The sequence below is a fragment of the Marmota flaviventris genome, chromosome 10 (assembly GCF_047511675.1).
Source record: "Marmota flaviventris isolate mMarFla1 chromosome 10, mMarFla1.hap1, whole genome shotgun sequence".
In the NCBI taxonomy this organism is placed as follows: domain Eukaryota; kingdom Metazoa; phylum Chordata; class Mammalia; order Rodentia; family Sciuridae; genus Marmota; species Marmota flaviventris.
Window position 1 is genome coordinate 73,064,858 of NC_092507.1, and position 6,005 is coordinate 73,070,862.

The following is a 6,005-nucleotide window of genomic DNA, read 5'->3' on the forward strand; positions in this document are numbered from 1 at the left end:
TGAGTGGATCAAGAAAATGTGGTATATATACACAATGTAGTATTACTCAGCCATAAAAAAGAATGACTTTATGACTTTTGCCAGTAAATGCATGGAACTGGAGACTATCATGCTAAGTGAAATAAGCCAATCCCCAAACCAAAGGTCAAATATTCTCTTTGATATGCCAATGCTAACATACAACAAGGCAGGGAAGGAAAGAATGGAAGTTCAGTAGATTAAACAAAGGGGAATGAAGGAAAGAGAGGGAGAATGGGAATGGGAAAGACAATAGAATGAATCTGACATAACTTTCCTATGTTCATATGTGAAAATATCACCAGTGAAACTTCACATCATATACCACAGGAATGGGATCCTAATTAGAATAAGTTAAACTCCATATATGTATAATATGTCAAAATACACTCTACTGTCATATATATCTAACAAAAACAAATAAAACAAAAAATAATTTAAAATGTTTTATGTAACATATTTATTATGAAAAATGTGGATAATATAGAAAAGAATTAAAGAATAAAATAATAGTAAATTGTAATACCAATAAACAAAGGAAAAATGCTAAAGAGTTTTATTTTTCCCAGATATTTTCTATCCATGTATAAATATTAAAATCAAATTCTAAATTCAGTTTTCATAAACAACCTTCAGAAACTTGACTCTGTAATATTCTTGATAGATATAATTTGTTACCTATCTTCCTAATAATAAATATGTATATTGTTCAGAATTTTTTATTTTAAAATAATATTGTCATAAATATAGTTGTACTAAATATATAACCTTGTATATTACCTTAAAATAGATCCATGGGCATGAGATTGCTGAATCAAATATAATTTTAAAAATAATCACATACCATGTATTTTCATCTTGCTTTCCCAAAAGGATATACCAATTTTACCCTTCCACTAGAAAGGAATGATAATAGCCACCTCATTGCTCATTCACAAATATTTTTTAATTACCTTTAATGTCAGTCAATTACATAATATCTATACATAAAAACTTATTGTAATATTAATGTAAAATTTGTGAATTTTTTAAACCAAAACTATACTAAAGATTGTCTTTGTTACTATATGAATAAAGCAGTATTATTAAAATATAAGCAATATTTCAATGAGAAAGATTAGTTTATAATCAATAGAATTAAAAAATTGATTAAAATCATTCATACCACACCTTGTGCAATATCTTGCACATAGCAGGTATTCACAAAAGTCTATTAGATGTATGGTTGTTGACAAAATTTTAATTCATTGATTAGTGAAGAAGTAACTCCTAAAATAATAGTGCTTCCATATTGGGGACCCTAGCAACCATTGGATCTAACACTTTCACTGACAAGATATAGACACAGAACCCCAGAGAGTTTAGTAAATTAACAAATTTCACTCATCCATGTTTTCAGAAAACTTAAGTCACAAAATTCACTTTCTAAAACTACTATAACAGTAAAACAGGTGTGTTGTTAGATCCTTGTTAACCAAGTACTAAAAAAGTTGGGCATTACTCGCAAAAGAACAAGCAGAAATGTTGTTCACTCATTATTCCCTTAGAAGTTACCATGTTCCTTTAGAAGCTACTATATTCTCACATGATCCAGCCTCTCTACCTACAATTGATTGATCAGTCTGAGTTCTGAAACTCATTACCCCAATGCTTGTCAATAGTTAAATAGCTGAGCTTGGGGCATCTCTGTTTAAAGTTAGGTCAAGCAAGTCTTTCCTCTAAAATTATTTTAACTATTTCCATGAAGTAAACCCAAAGATTTAAAACTTAAGCGCCATTGGTCTATATGTTAACTTCACATAGCAGAAATCTGTTTTAAGAAAAAAGTGGTGTCAAAGCAGTAGTGCACTCAGATAGCTTTACTCACAACCATAAATTCTTCTAAGAAATTCTTCATCTAGGACTTCAAAGATCTATAAATAAAGTTCCAAAGAAAATAAGCAAGTGAAAGTCAAACATCTCTAAACATAAAGGAAACAAGCCACCATGGGTGAGATCCAACAACAACAAAAAAATACATAAGAAGAGTTACAAAATGTTACTATTGGCTGGGTGCGATCCAGAAGCTGAGGCAGGAGCGTTCAAAGCCAGCCTCAGCAACAGTGAGGCACTAAGCAACTCAGTGAGATCCTGTCCCTAAATAAAATACAAAATAGCTGGGAATTTGGCTCAGTGGTTGAGTGCCCCTGAGTTCAATCCCCAATACCTGCCCCCAAAAATGTTACTATTAGAGATATTAAACACAGGATACAGACTAAGAATGCTTACAGTTGTTTTTTAATTTAACAAAATTAATTTTTATTGCTTCATCATGCCAGTCTTAATTGAAATAGACATTTTATACTTCTAGTGCTTGGTAGTGAAGAATCCAATGACTATACGTAAGTACACTTTAGGGTCACTGTTTAGACTCATGCTAAGGTGCCATCTTTTGCATCATCATCATCAAATGTCAACACACTAACCAAATGTTCTTTCTGATAAGTGGATGCTTATCCATAATGGGGGGTGGGGACCCTGGGAAAAATGCAGAAGTTTTGATTGGGCAAAGTGGGGAGAGGAGCAGGTATGGGGGCAGGAAAGATGGTGGAATGAGATGGACATCATTACCCTAGGTATATGTATGACTGCACAAACGGTGCAATGCTACATCACGTACAACCATAGAAATGAAAAGTTGTGCTGCCATTGTATACAATGAATCAAAATGCATTGTGCTGTCATATATACCTAATTAAAATAAATTAATTAATTTAAAAATGTCAACACACTAAAAAATGCAAACTTTTTAACATGATAATTAAAATAGTTTTGAACTTTCAGAGGGGATTTAGGAGGGCTTCAGGGAGCTGCAAACTACACTTTGAAGACCATGAACTTGGACTAATCTGGATTTACACTTGAGCTTGCAATGGGAACAACTATCCTTTTAATCATATACGAATTGAGGATGGCTGAAAAATATAAAGTTTTTAGCAAGAAGGGCAGGCGAGTAGATATTAAGGCAATTTACATGGTGTGCTACTGAATTTAGAAGTTAACAAAGTTTGCTTGAGATAATGTTAAGTACAAAATTCTTGAGAATTATACAATAATCAATCATAGCATTCTCTAAGTTGAAACAATGCTTAGTGTTGTATAAAGAACAAGCAGAAAATCAATCAGCATAATCACTCATGTCCAGCATCTTCACTAGATCATAAGCACCTTGAGAAGGTAATGACCATAACTAAAACAATACTATTATAACCCTGCATGGCAGAGCCCCTGACATATTTTAAATGTTCATTAAGTTTACTGAATGAATGAACAGATTAATAAAAATGGAGAGAATATTCTCAAATTCAGGGTATGATTATTGGCAGCAAATAGAATGATGTTTCAAAGATGATGATATAACAGAAGAAGCAAAGAAAAAGAGTCATTAAAGGCAATTCTGAAGGAGTATTTACAAGGAAATTAAATTGCCAATTCACTGTATTCTTCAGTTTCAAGTTTTTTTAACAGCTAATTCCAGCTTTATCTCTATAGGAATTAAATATGACATCTAAGAATGACTGCACTGAGGCATAAATGGGTGTGTGCAGTTGTGCTGTCTCATTCTTCTAAATCAGTGAATCACATCCATTGGTGAGCTCTTAATATTCCCTTCTTTAGATTCCATATTACAAAGAATGTCATTTACTTTTAACTGATCTTCATTTGTCTCTTTGAAAGGCAGTGTAACTGTGTAAAAACTGATTTGCTATTGCATCAATACTTGAACCCTTCCCAGCTTACAACTTTCCACCCAGAAAAAAATATCTTTTAGGAAGAAGAGGCACTAGCAAAAGAATTTTAAAAATCAGTTTTAATAAAGATCACTTTAAAAACTCTTAGATATTAAATTTCTGAAATTTTGTGGCAATATGATTTTTATGCTTGTCCACTTCTATTTCAGATACAATTTAATAATGACTTCTTGAAAGGTTTTTTTGCCTCCAAATTATCAAAAATGAATAATTAAGTTCTGAAAGACTTGTATCTAATTCTTAATTCTTAAGGCAAATCAGCCAAATAAAATTCCATCATTCAGCCTAAAATTGAAACAAAATAGAAATTCCTCTCATACAAAATCAATCGTAGAAATCCACATTTTGAATCTTCTACTGACAACTACTGTTTATAATAAAAAGAAACTACTTTCAAAATAATTTTTAAGATTAATATCCATTTATCATCCTTTTGAAAGTGTTATATGTCACACGTTTAAAAAAATATAGACTCTGAAACTGATTGACCTGAGTTTTCAATATTGTAGTTGTCCTTTTCTGAAAAATATAATCTACAGCAAATTAATTTCTCCACTAAGAAACGGCCTACCACCATATCTTTCCTGACTCTCTCTTCATACAGAAAGTATTCCCCAACTTTTGGCTTGCTGCAGCTGTGTTTGTAACTCATAGAACTTTTCTATTTTTGTTTTAATCTTCTTATACTCTAATCTAATCTGTGCAACAAGTTCTTCAAGTTCTTTGGAGGCAATGCCTATGTTTTCCTCATTTCTGTTCTTGCTACAGAGCAGAACACTGGGCCTGGCACATAGAAGCCACAAAACCTTTCTGTATGAGCTAAAAGAAATAAGAAAAAGCAAGGAATAAACATTTATTGGGGGTCTACAATACACTAGTATTTACAATACGTGTTTTCACACATGCTATTTCACTCAACCTTCACAATATTCCTTCTCAACAAGTATTACTATCCTTGTTTTCTGGTTAAGGAAATTGAAGTTGAGAGAGGTTAAACTCACAAAAACACTTTTCCCTCCAAGGTGTTTACAATCTAATTTGGAGATGTACTGTGTATATTAATAACAAAACAATGTAATGGGAATGTAATATAATGTTTCAAGTAAGTTCAAAGGAAAAATTAGTTCTAGTGGGAATGATTTGGGATGATTTTACCAATGAGGCCAAACCTAGATATTGTCAATAGATGGAGATACAGAACATTCCCAAAATCTTAAAGAAACTTTCTAACAGGCAGTTCCTCCTCTAGTCTCAGGGACTTCTCATTCCCCAGTTAAACACTGGAAGGTTACATAAACTTTTACAAAATAAACCAATGAAAACAGAATTTAATTAGAAAAACAAGCTTTGTATTTGTACCATACAATGTTTAATAATAGTGTATAACATTTATTGAAGACTTATTAGATATCAGAAGTCTTGTGTGAAGGGCTTTTCATAGGTTGTCTAAGAACTAAATGTTCTTCCAACATCCCACAATTATTCTGATTTCACAGAAAAGAAACTAGGCTTGAAAAAACAGTCTTAAAATTCTTACAAAGAATCATATTTCTATTTAAATGACTAAAGCAAGAGTTGGGCTTAGTTCATCAGATTCCAGAGCAAGCTCACAATGGTATATGTACAACTATTTCAAACCAAGGAACATTTGTGTTAACTCCCATAAAGAAATCTTAACTGAAGCATACGGACTTCTCAAGTTACACAAGGATCTAAAGCATTCAATGTTATTTGAAAATTGAATAAACAAGTAACTATCACAGAAGGTAATAAAAAAAATTTTCCCCTTGACCTATAGTTGTTGCCAAACACTGTGTTTGTATCACTCCCATCTAAAGAAAGAATATAAACCCTTACTTTCCTGCCACTCCCACTTCAGCATTTTTTAATACAAACCTTTTTCATGTGCTCTTTTATTATGTTCAATTTATTGAGTTCATTTCCTCACCCCTCCAGAGACTGTCTTTCCGTAAACGGATCCAGAGACTGACTTCTCTAATAGTATTTGATGGTAATGATGATTGCAATGATATCCACCCACCACTAAGAGGAGTACTACACAAACAATCTAAAAGAATGTCATAATCCAATGAATGCCTACTTAATGCCTTAGCTGTTTTAGAAAGCATGATGAATATGTTCAGCATAATCTCAACTGCCACTTAACAACTAAATCTTTAGGATGAATAAGATGAG